Here is a 13,926-nt window from a genome sequence, read left to right as displayed (position 1 = left end):
CCCCCAGATTTGCTCCGGCGGCGATGAGCTCCAATCCATATAGGCTACTCCTTTAGTCAACGGGCATCCATGCCAGTGTTACATCTCTTTCTTCCAAACCCCCGTCCATTAGTCATTTTACAGAGGGAATACAACAACACTGGACAGGACCATGTCAATGCGCGCGGTCGACGCACCGCTTCACCGCTCAGGTTTGGAGGGGGCGTGTGTGTGAGGATGCGCGCCCTACAGAATGAAAGCTCCCAAACCAACACAGAGAGCAGACCTCCTGCTGTTCAGGCACTACCATCAGATAAACTGGGAGGAAGAATATGCTGCTTCAAAATTAAAAACGTTTTTTCTAAGGTTTAGTAAGTCAGAATAATGATATAGCCTAGACGTTTCCCAATCTAACGAACACTGCTGTACCACAACCGTGTTTTGGAGGTGTAAGCTAACCATTGTTTTTAGATGGGTAGCGGTCTCCGGTCACTTTTGTCCTTTGAGTAAAACAAATATATAGGCAACTAACAACTTCTCTGGGTGTTAGTCTATCTTCATTTAAGTATGGCCAATATGCCAACACAGTAGGCTACACGCGACAGTTGTGACGTGACGTGCCCTAGTGCCCGCTAGCCGGTAGCTCAATGTTCCCCACTTAATTGTTCCCCCCTCAAACAAAGGTGGGTAGGAACAAATACCTGTCCAACACAAGGATTCAAATGTAACCTAAAAATATATATACATCATAGAATGCTAAACTGTGATAATACAATGTATTATTATTATTATTATTATTATTATTATTATTATTATTATTATTATTATTATTATTATTATTATTATTATTATTATTATTATTATTATTATTATTATTATACAGTAAATACAATTAAAATTAAACAAAGCCATGTGAATTGTAAGGTTACAGAGGCAAAATGTAGCCTACTATTTAAGATTTCATACGTGATGCCCCCTCCATTACTGCCTTTAAATCAAGGCTCAAAACCCATCTGTACACCCTGGCTTTCCCTCCCCATTAGCTATCTGACTTCTACACTACTATATATGTTTGTGTGTGGAAGTCCGGGTTATATGTATTTTGTATTTTTATCTTTATTTTTTCTATTGTTGTTGTTGTTATTTTACCTTCATGTTGGCATACTATGTACAGCACTTTGGTCAGTGAAAACTGTTATAAATGTGCTTTTATAAATACATTTTACTTACTTACTTACTTACTATTTCACTCTGAAAATTAATAAGCTATCATTTTACAGCACATATACTGATTGAATAACAGAATTATAGTCTTTCATGTGTTCACATCCTGTATCATCAGTTATTAGCCAAATGCCCTTAAGAAATGCATTTCAGTAAGGTTTTATCAAAATGCAAATTACTAGTAGGCCTAGATGATTATATTATTCTAATATGAAGAAAAAAAATACTCAATACAATGTTCTCAAAACTGCAAAAGTAGATCTAGAAGTAGCATTTTCATGATGCCTCTACTTTCTAATTCTAAGGAAACATATTGCAAAGTGTTTCAACACAAACTTTGCTTTCAAAGGATATGTCCTTTAAGATAATGTTGATTAACCTGTGAGCCCTGAGAGCCCACTCAGCTGTTATTTACATCAAGCATGCAGATGATGCTGATGACTCAGAATGTGACAATGACATCTGGAAGATAAGGGGGATACAGTTAAAAAGATTATGCCATTGTTGGCTATAGCAGTCAATTACAGCATGCATGACTCTGTCTCTAAAAATGAAAAAAAAAAAGCACATTCATATCAGCTAGAAAAGGTTCCTGGTGTCATGTGGATAATGGGGATGTTTTCACTATGACGCGCTCTCCTGGAGCCATTTAGTCACTCAATCCACAATAGATGGATGATGTGTACGAGCTGGAGCACTAGCAGGGTGCTTGAGATGCAGCACACAGAATACACTTCCTCTTATGTGTGACCTTGTACTTGACCTGTGTGACCACAGACAGTTGCTGCTTGTGCTGTAATGAAAGCCAAAGAAGAAAAATGTGAAGGGACTTTCTGATTGTTACCATATGTACTGTACATACATTTATTCAGATATTTGTTAAAAGGGGTGTCTTACAGTGGCATTGCTACTTTAACTTAATTACTTAAAAACGCCTTACTCACTGTGCCTCTTGTCTGATTTTAACAGAGGTGGTGGTCTTTAATCTTAATCTTATTTAAAAAAATGAAGCACAAGTTGAAGGATGTACGCATTGATGTCATAGCCTATTTGTTCTGGTTGTGTTCATTTAACTCCAGATATGTGGACTATGGAGCTTTTACAAATATTGAATAGTTTACAAATATTGAATAGTTATATTAGTATAATTAGAATTGGCCATCAAAGACTCCCAGAACCCTTTAGATATACTCATCACAGAAAAAGAAGTGGAAGAAAAATGTAACAAACTCAAGCCAAATAAATCAAGTGGAATTGACGGCATCCTAAACGAGATGTTAAAACACAGCAGTAGAAAATTCAAATTGGCTATTCTAAAATTATTTAACTTGATCTTGAGTGTAGGTTACTTCCCAGACATCTGGAATCGTGGTCTCATCACACCAATTTTTAAAAGTGGAAATAAATCTGACCCTGATAATTACAGAGGCATTTGTGTGAACAGTAACCTGGGGAAGGTTTTCTGTAGCATTATTAATTCGAGACTCATAGACTTCCTTACGAAACACAATGTCCTGAGCAAAAGTCAAATTGGATTCATACCAAATCACCGCACATCAGATCATATTTACACCCTACACACCCTAGTAGACAAATATGTCAACCAAAACAAAACCAAAATATTTGCTTGTTTCATTGATTTCAGAAAAGCATTCGACTCAATCTGGCACATTGGATTACTTTATAAACTTCTTCAAAGCGGTGTAGGGGGTAAAGCATATGACATTATAAAATCAATGTACACAAACAACATGTGCGGCATCAAGATTGGGCACAAGAGAACAGACTTTATTTCTCAGGAGCGGGGAGTGAGACAAGGCTGCTGTCTATCACCTGCACTGTTCAACATTTACATCAATGAGCTGGCTTCCATTCTGGAGCAGTCCACAGTGCCTGGTCTCATTCTCCACAACACCGAGATCAAATTCCTGCTTTACGCAGATGATTTAATCCTGTTGAGTCCCACAAAAGAAGGACTTCAACAGAGTCTAGACCTACTAGACCGTTACTGTCAGACCTGGGCCCTGGCAGTTAACATTAAGAAAACAAAAACAATGATATTCCAGAAAAGATCCAGATGTCTGGGAAACACAATGCACTTCACAATAGGAACACATACAATAGAAAACTGTTTAGAATATAACTATTTAGGCCTGAAAATAAGTTCCACTGGAAGTTTCAACCCAGCAGTCAATGAACTGAGAGAGAAAGCACGCAGGGCTTTTTATGCAATCAAAAGACAAATTTACATTCAGATTCCAATTCTAATTTGGCTCAAACTACTCCAAGCAATTATTGAACCCATCCTGCTCTATGGAAGTGAAGTGTGGGGCCCACAAACAAACCAACTTTTTGACCAATGGGAAAAACATCCAATTGAAATTGCAAACACCGAATTTTGTAAAAGCATTCTGCAGGTACACAGGACAACCACCAACAATGCCTGCAGAGCTGAATTAGGCCAATATCCACTACTACTAAAAATCCAAAAAAGATCAATTAAATATTGGCTACACCTAAAACAAAGTGACCCCCACTCCTTCCAGCACAAAGCCCTGCAAAGCCAAGAGATGAACAGGAGTCCCCTCACTCAGCTGGTCCTGAGGCTCTGTCCACAGACAGGTTCCCCCTCTGCTCTGCCTCAGGACCAGCCTGAGAACATATCAATTAGACTCAACCAAATTATAACACATCAGAAACAAACCTACCTCACCCATTGGAACACTAAAACACAAACACAGAGCAAAATGCAGTGTTATCTGGCCCTAAACAGACAGTACACTGTGGCCCCCTACCTGACCACAGTGACTGATATTAGACACAGAGTGATGTTGACAAAGTACAGACTGAGCGCTCACAGCCTGGCCATCGAGACAGGCAGATATAAGAAAACATGGCTGCCCAAAGAGCAGCGGCTGTGCCAGCAGTGTGGAGAAGCTGCTGTCGAGACAGAGCAGCACTTCCTCCTGCACTGCCCCAAATTTAAAAATGTTAGAGAAATATATTTTAACAGATTCGGCCAAATACACCAACATTTTAGAAGCTCCCCTGAAGAGCAATTTAGATTAGTTATGGGAGAGCATAAAGAGAGCTCCGTCCTTGCAGGACAGTTTATTTCGGCTTGCCACAAAATTAGGACATAATACACCAGGTCTCACTCACACACGCACGCACGCACGCACGCACACACACACACACAATATAATATTCATACAGATGTATATATCGTTCATATTGTATATTGTTTTATTTTGACACATTGTGTATTGTCTGAATATTTGTTCGAATTATTTGTTATCTGATGTTTGCTTTGGCAATATTGTTTTTTAAAAAACTGTCATGCCAATAAAGCCAATTTTGAATTTGAATAGTACTGAAAGTGAAACATTCAAAAATGAAAATGATTTCCCCAGTGGTATTTATTAAAATAAGACAACTCTATCTAGACTGATCCTTTTCATACATGCAGTACAAAGGACATAAATATTTAAATACAATTTCTCATCAACCACTTTCTTTAAAAAAAGAAAAAAAAGCATCCTAAGCTTTTCAAGCTATCTTCAATCGGAGACAATGTGAGGCATATACAGTATTATAGCTGTTTTTTCTTTGTGGTGTTTTATTTATGAATTACAGCTGCAATGACCTTAATAGACACTAGATGTCCTCATAAGACAACCGTACACTCAAGCATCCGGCACTACAAGTTAAAGGCAGGAGATACCATCTGTATCTTCAATATCACATACAGCCATTCACTTCACTTTACAGTATATAAACATGCACACTAGAGAAACAAAAGTCTTCTTCAGCGACAATGCTCTAGTCTGACAACATCCTGCATCTAAGTCCTCATCCCAAACACCACACGGGGTCCCGTACTACTATCCCGACGTTCTGCAGGGAGGATCCAGATAGCTGGGGCTTTCCTGAAGTCCCTGTCGACCAACTTTATCTCCTCGGCCAGGGCCATGGCCTCTAGTTCGGGGGAAGTTTCTGGGCACCAGTCTGCCATGAACTTGTCTTTGGACTGGCAATAATTCACCACCACTTCCTCTGGCTGCTCCCCATAAAGCCAGTCTAGAGAACATGGAAAAGAAGGATGAGGAAAATGTGTATGGAGGAATACAAGAGAGAAGCACTGTGACGATATGTATAGCAACAATATGTAGAATTTCGGTTTGGTGCACTTTTTGTATCTGGAAAAAACTGTTTGTATGTCTAACATTATTCAACTAGAAAATCCCGCAGAGATTTTAAAAGTAAGGGCCCCTGGCACCGACCGCGACCCCCACATCGGCAGCGCCCCACCCGTCGGCCCGGCTCAAACGCTTTCCAAACTCGAGTCCCAAGTTTTGGCCAATTGAAGGTTGCAGTCATGGCAAATCAGCAACAAAGGCCCACTCATGCGAAGACGTTTTGGTCAACAGCGGTCATGTTTCTCGAGCTATCTTGCTAAAACTATTCACACATGTGTATGTCGGTCCCCTAAGGCAGTCTAGACAATTTGGTGATGATAGGTTGGAAATTCATAAAGGAAATGTCATGTTATTGTTTTTCAGGTTATGCAAATTTGGGATGAAAAAAAAATCATGGCTGACCCCTTTGGTCCAAGAGGCTTTATTGTAGAGCACCATGAGCTGTACATGTGTAAGAAATTTCAAGTCAATTAGTTCGGGGAAAAGGGGCGTGGCCTTTCAAACATTGCATTTTTGAATTATGGTTTTCGCATTTGTGGCGCCCCCTATGGGTTAATCCCGACAAGCTTTGCGGGACATGCTCCCACATGTCTTTTGCACATATCCAGCAAGTTTTATGATGATAGGACCTATGGTCAATGAGTTATGGCCAATTTGTTGATAAGCCCCGCCCCTGCGTAAACGTTTTGGTCAATGGCGGCCATGTTTTTCAAGCTATCCAGCTGTGTCTGAAATCACGCACTCACGCAAGTGCACTTACATTGAGTGCACTTTATTATCCCTACAGTACACTTACTTATAGACGCAGTGCTCTCATTTCTACAGTGCACTGTCCAAACTGCAGTCGCGCACCTACCGGAAATGACTTCGCATTTTGAAGGTTCTTCTTCAGTGGTATTTTTTTTTTAAACGGTCGGATACAGTCTAAAACAGTGTAGTTGTACGGAAAAACTAAACAAATGTGTAATTTAACTTTTGTAGAGCGCGTCCGTCTCCACAGTTGCTTCAAGCTCCTCTATTTTGATTTTAATGTCCCGTCCTCTCCGCTACATAGGCAAGATGGCGGCCGTTGAGTGTGGAAAGTGTCCATCGCTCCACACTCAAGTTTTAGACCGTTTTGAGTGCACGACCGAGGAACTTACAGTGCACTGCATTTTGGCACACTCTCCGGTTTTGCGCAAAGTGCACTCAAAAAAGTAAGTGTAAGTACAGAAGTGGGCGATTTCAGACACAGCACAGCTAATATTTTCCGGACATGTGTGTCTTAGTCCCCCGAGGTTTCGTGAGAAAATTCGTGTCCATAGAGGGGAATTTGACAAAGTCAGTTTATGCTAATTATCAAAAAATATTTCCAGTCGGACTTATATGGTCCCAGAGGCTTTTTGTAGACCACCCTCAAATACACGTGTGAGAAATTTCAACTCAATCGGTCTTACAGTGTGAGGGGCGTGGCCTCTCAAACTTTTTCCAGTCGGGGCCTAATGACAGCGCCCCCTTGTGGAAAATCAAAAAACTGAATAATAGCACACCCAGTGGGCTGGGGACGGACGTTCTGTGAATTTTTTGCGTTTCTACGTGCAACGGTGTGGAGGAGATAGAGCTAGAAAATGTGGCGGAAGAAATAAGAAGTAAGAAGAAGAAGAAGTATGGCGGGTTATAATAAGTTACGGGCCCTCAATACTTGAGGGGCTGTACTTAATAACAATAAGTTACGGGACCTCAATACTTGAGCGCCCGTACTTAACTATCGCCATGATGTCCATTGGTTGTGGCTATGTGGCTAACATTACAGTGGAGAGGGTCATGTATTACATGCTTGTTAGTAGAGATTGATTGTAAGGTTCAAAACCTATAAAGCTAACTAGAAGATTAAAAGAGACACTTTTTGGCCTAAGATTGACTATTTATTTGATTTGGTGAAACTCCGTGGCCCGCTGCCGAAGTTACACAGTGATTAAAGCATGGGAGGCGGACACCATTCTCCCTGTTTAAACTTATTGGACCAGAAGACACACTTAGAAAAAAAAATGTAAGGCACAAAAGTTGCATATTGTTGCTATATTAATAGTGGAGCAATAACATAGAGTAAAGTTACTAACCTGCAAAATCATGGATGAGGTCTTTGATGAGGTGGCCGATGATGGCGTAAAGGACCCCCAGCAAGATAGAGATGGCCATGAGCAGGTAGAAGACATATGTGGGCAGGTGGATAGCATCCCTAGAGGGGGGTATGTAGCTTTCAAATAGCACCGTCCCATCTTCTTCCTTGTAATGAATGTTTAAGCTCCCTACCGGTACATCCATTGCTGTGTGGGAGACTCTGAAGCTACTGCCGTCAGCAAGGGAATCCACTTAATACCTCAGTGTCGCAGCAGTAAACAAAATCAAGGGGACATACTTAAGAAATACTACAGATGTCTTCCATAGATCTACAGAAATGCTCAAATTGCTTCACATAGTGTGACATAATGTAAAAAACAAAACACTTTCAACAACTGTTCAGCAACTATAGCATTAATAAATATGTTTACACACGACAAGGAAGCAGGCACCAAACCTCCAAATTGCTCGATGTCTTTACATTCCTGGCTAGACTTAGACATTGAAAAATAAGACTTGCAGTAAAAGCACAACTATATTTCTCACCCTGACAGATTTTTCATTTTGTTTCCAAGACGAAGTCACTACCTGTCTGCATGTGGCGCTACGCAGGGGGAAACTAGATTAGCTGCAGAGGCTTGAGGTACTCAAGGTCAGAGGAACAATGCTGAGGTAGAGCTTTTACCTGAGGCGTATAGAAAAGCATGCATGTTCTCTCAACCTGTATATATCTGTATATCTATCTGTATATCTATCTATCTATCTATCTATCTATCTATCCATCCATCCGTCCATCCATCCATCCATCCATCCATCCATCCATCCATCTATCCATCTATCTGCCTGTATGCCTGTCTGTCTGTCTGTCTACTTAGATCATTATAGAACAGTATTTAGCGTGTATAATGTATACTAATCCTTGGCTTTCACAAATAAGGTCACTGACCCTGACACAACCAGGTATAAGAGGAAAGTGAGATGGATTAACGAAACAAAGACAAGACATGACAACACTCTTGTATCATTCTGTTGTTTACTGGAGAGAGGCTTTGTCCAACACCAGGACAAGAAAACACTTGAGTATTTTTTTTTAGTGACATGTGTGACATTTTGGATGGACAACAAGGAAAATGCACAGAAATGGCAAAACACATGCAATTTAACTAAACTATTCTGGATGCTTTAATGGATGACTCCGACATTTAACATTTTTGTTCTACAAGTTACACAGTGTTTAGTGTACGTTCAAAGATTTTAATTTTTTTTACAGTTCCAGTCAACATCCTAAAAATACACATTGTGCATTATCTTTCTTAGCATGAGAAACAGTTTGGGCAGCACACCATAAAAATGGCAATTTGAACAATGTTTTACATCCATTTCTAATAATCAAGCAATATTTTCTCTCAAGTGTTTAATTAACACAAACATGCCTGAGGTAATGCATAACTACAGCAAAAAGACGACACTGATCGCTGCACCGACATGAGATATGTGACAGAGACCTATCTAGCGAACTACGGCGGTGACAGAGTGATGTTGCAAAACTCAAAGGGACGTGGCATAAGTGGTAACAGGGCAGACGAACATCACACTTTGAGTAGACATCATCTTTTTTTCGAGGTGTGATGAATCGATGGAGTTTCTTAGTGGAGGAGGGGTGGATGGACAGAGGCAGCCCGATTCTCCCCTGTGGAAACCAGGCAGTGGGCCTTCCTTTTCCTCCTCCATATTAAGCCTGTCCTTTTCCATCATCCCGCTAGAAAGGCTTGGTCGCCACTCTTCTTCTATATCTGTTATCCCTTCCTCTAAATCATTCACCAAGGGTTTGGGGCCGAGAAACCAGTCTGTGGGAAGGGGAAAAAACATGAGAATTAAAATACATGATTTATAGTCATTTCTAAGTGTTTGTTTTAATGGTGTTCCTCCACCGATTTTACTAATCACGAGATGGACTCAAAACAGTATCCTGGATGATGTCATCAGGGTTATCACAGCTTGTGTCTGGACTGGAAACTATTTTTATTGTATTATTCTTTGCATTTGAAACAGGAGTTTGATAGAAGTGGGTCTTTATCAAGCAGGGAATGTCAATGATTTTGGGACCAGAATTCTTTATATTTGGTCCAGCTTTACGATTTTACTTTGGAAGCAGTTATCCACTCATATTCTAACCTGTTTTGGAATTCTCCTTAAAGGTGCAGTTTGTGAAGGGAATTGGCAGACTTGGTATAAATGGAATAGACTATTCAGATGTTTTAATTGGTGTGTAATCGACCCGAAATTAAAAGTTGTGGTTTCTTTCATTACCTTAGAATGAGCAAATAGTTATATCTACATTGGAGCATAAATTTAGTGGGTGTCAGGGGGAAGTGCAGCTGCTGGAAGACGAAGAATACTATAGAATAAATAACTAAATACATGTTCACCTCATCACATGATATTGTGGAAAGACTGAAGGCAGTGGTGGATGATGCCACTTTTAGTAACTAGCTGGTCTGGTCCTTGAAGACCACTTTATGTAGATTCTCAGAACGGAACAGATAGACACAGCATGTTGTTGTAATCTAGAACTTTCACCACTAGATGACGCCAAAAATACACATCATTACACACTGCACCTTTAATTGTATAACAAGGAAACTGTTAGGAAGATCATAATGCACCAAGGACACCCAATAGGGGAAAAAAGGAAAAGCCAAAACAGGGATGCAGCTTTGGCTGAATCGCTTAGGGAGAAAGAAGGGACTCAAAGGCATCGGAAGCATTGACACCAGAGTGGAAATAGCGATTGGAAGGAGAGGACACACCAGTCACTGGAGTTTACCTGCTAGGTCATGCATTAGATCTTTAATCAGATGTCCCACAATGGCGTAAGTGGCCACTATGACCAACACCACTCCGACTAGCACATAGACTACATTGCGCGGCAGAGTTATAGCGTCTCTCGCAGGAGGTATGTAGTCGATGAAATAGGCCTCCTCCTCCTCCCTCGACCTGTAGAGCTGCAGGAGCCGCCGGTGATCAAATGCCAGTTGTGTGAGATTTCCTCCTGAGGCGTTTAGGGACACAACTGGTTGTTGGTTCATGGTAGAGTTTGACAATTGGAAACCGTCTTCTAGGAATTTTGTGAAGCTCCTTTGGGCGATCACTGATTTCTCTGTCTCATAGCAGATCTGGGCTTCTTCATGGCACTGGAAAAACTTGGATAACGGGTGATATATAGGTACACCAGAGACGAGGAGGGAGAGTAACCAACCATTACAAGATTTGAAACATTCTTATATATTCTGAATCTGGCAAGAATGGCGGGATTGATGGCAGATGGAAATGTCAAGATGGTTGGAAATTGAAGACATGGGCTATGTCACAAAGCAGTGCTTGAGAAACAAACCTCACCAGACGGAGAAAATGTGATACCATAAGTTTGCCGATTCTCCTATATTTTGTCTAGACTTTAAGTCCCAGCATTCCTCCTCCTACTGTTTGAGGAAAGAGGTCCTGGGTCAAATTGTAATGCGAGCGAGGAGTGTGAGGCGGAGGCTAGGTGAATATAGGACAGAGTTAATAGGATTGAGTCTGTCACAGAGTTATATCAGCTTTCCATCTGCAGGGATTAGAGATATGACAGATAGAGTGAAGAGAGGTGGACAGTAATACAGCAAAGAGGCTTATGGTGCTTCATAGCCACGTTGCATCTATGGATATACAGTATATATATATTAAACCTACTTTCTCTGGGGTTTGAACTGGCATCACTTTATGTATATTCCATGCTTTAAATTAATCTTAAGCGCAGCAGATCCACTTTTTACTATAAAATGTCCGGTCACATGATTATAAATATCCCACCGAGTAGGAAAACATTACATCACCAAATGTAACTTATGAAAGAGATACGTTTGAATAAGAAATACATATTGTCGCCTATAATTTCAATGATAAACGGTGGGAAAATGTTAGACATGGGAGGGAACACATGTTGATTAAATGAGGACGTTTTGAGGCATGAAGATGACTCCTTACCTCTTGATCAAAACTTGAAACGGCTCCTCTGCGCCTTTCTCTGACTTGAATGAAAGGATTTGTAAATGGGTGTGTGTCGTCGGCAGATGGCTCTGGAAATAAAGACACACATAGGGCAGAATGTCACAGTCACGCAAACTACGGGCTTACCGTGGTGGCTGCTCTATCACAGCAAACCAACGAAACCTCACCATCGATGATTATTCTCTACAAGTGGGCGAGTGATCCAAACAGTGATCCAGTAAACACATTTTCTATCCTTCCAGATCTTCTCCGCTGGAGCATCGGGCTGCAGATTCCTACTCTAAGGTTTGGGTTCGGTTTCTGCTGATTGCTTGTACATTTTGTAAAACTGCGAAATGAGAAATTGCCATTCCATGATGGTGAGGGCGCTGCTCGCTACGATCATGAACCAAGAGAGCGGGTGCAGGCCCCAGTAGAATTCGTGCGACATGTTGTGCAAAAGCCAAAAAGAGGAAAGAAATATAAAAGGTTGATCGATTGGAAAGAAAAATCAGCTGAAAGCAGAAAAGTGTGAGGTCTCTGAATGTGTCTGTCGGGAGTGTAAGGCTGCCTGTGTCAGCATCAAGGTGTTCCTGAGTAATCCTTGATAGGATTTGGTTGAATCATGCCACTGTCACCACTAAGACCTTTCGACTGAGTCAGCAGAAATCCAAACAGAAGACAAGGGTTTAGTAAGCATCAGTTTGAGCAGCTGATCAGAACACAGACAATAAAAAGTGCAAATCAGGGACATTTTCCTGCACTAAGGTTTTCTGTAAAACTCAGACATTACCTGCAAGAAATGACTCCTTTTCTTATTCACATGCAGGATTCATGCAGTTAAGTAAAAAGCTCAAGTTAACAAAAGTATTCTCCGGGTGAAACAGAAAGCCGATCAATAACAAACTCAGACTCCACGGAAAGCACTACAAGCTGAACTACTATAGTCCTAGGCAAAAAGAGGCAACATGTCCATGTTGACTGACTGACACTCCCTCCTCAGGCAGGGCTGACCTCCGCCTTGGGTTTGTCTTCGGGCTCCTTCAGCCACTTGAAGTAGACATCGCCCAGCAGGAAGGTCCAGTAGACGACTGTTATAGAGATGTTCACGGTCAGAATGGCGATAACTAAAGGGTGCATCATGCTGGAAGACTGGGTGGACTCTTCAAACCTGTGTGTGAGTCTCAACGTGTGGGTGAAAAAGGTTGTGTATATGTCTGACAGGGTCACCTTTCCTACTCTCTCCGTGGACTCCCCACCCCTCTCCACTCTCTCTTTCCACTGGTCACTAAGTCTTTTATGGCAACAGCAGCATAATCCCCCTTCAGCCGCTTTGTTACAGAAGATAAAGTTGCCTTAGATGTGGGCCTGCTTTACATATGTGGTTCATCCATAAGATGGAGTTGCGTAGGGCACACGTTCATTCTTTATCACATGCAGGAGCAAGATTGTCTTGAGCCAGTATTCTGTAGAGAACATTTTAAAATGAAAATAGAAAACTGCTCAAGAAACAAAACAATTATATTTTTTTCTCTCTTCAAATAATAATGTCTGTGGAGCAGAACCATAATAATCTTTGTTCTGAACTTCATGTTCTCTCTAAGATATAATCCACAATCTAATCAAGAATCCAGAGACATCAGACAGAGGAGTTCTTAATCTTATACACCAAACAGGACAGATGGCTCCTTAATCGAACCCCAGGGGCCACAGCATCCTAGACAGCATGTGCAGTGTGGCCCGGTTTACTTTTTACATCTGTTGTTACGGATTCTTCTCGCGTATGCAGAATCCACAATCTTGATAAAATTAGAAAGCAAAAGTACAAAAAATGAAATTCAGAGTCTCAGGGGGGAAAAAGCCATCAAGGGTGGACAAAACTAAAACAAGAGATAACAGTGTCCACCAGATGGCAGCAGAAGCAAAGGCAACACTGAATTGTGTCTGACCATGCTTTAACTTGAAAGATTTAAATGGTTTCCCATGGGCTGTGGCTGCAGTAGTTCTATCAATGGCAGCTAAAAGTAATTACAAAATAGCTTGTTTTCCCTCAGATAAAGGCGTACATGTACGCATGACCCACGACTCAGGAGTCCATTACACGAACTTTGCATCACTCTCCCTTTAAATGTTTCACTCATTAGACTGAACTTTGATACCTGCCAGATAGCAGGCGTGTTGGAGCAGCTGCGTTGGTGTATCACAGATCAAAAGGCAACAGGTGACACTCCTTCTAATTACCTCCTTTCCCTCCGTGGCAGTGGAGAGGACACTGGCTTTTTTAACATGCCTCGCTTCTCAGCCGAGCGTGTTTAGCGGGGGACTGTAGTATTTCCATCAGTACAGGACGTGTCCTTTTTTATGAAGTTGGTGGTCCAACGAGAAGTTTTCAACG

This window comes from Ammodytes marinus (genome assembly GCF_949987685.1).
Source record: "Ammodytes marinus genome assembly, chromosome: 9".
Lineage (NCBI taxonomy): Eukaryota > Metazoa > Chordata > Actinopteri > Uranoscopiformes > Ammodytidae > Ammodytes > Ammodytes marinus.
Note: the sequence above shows the minus strand (reverse complement) of the source record.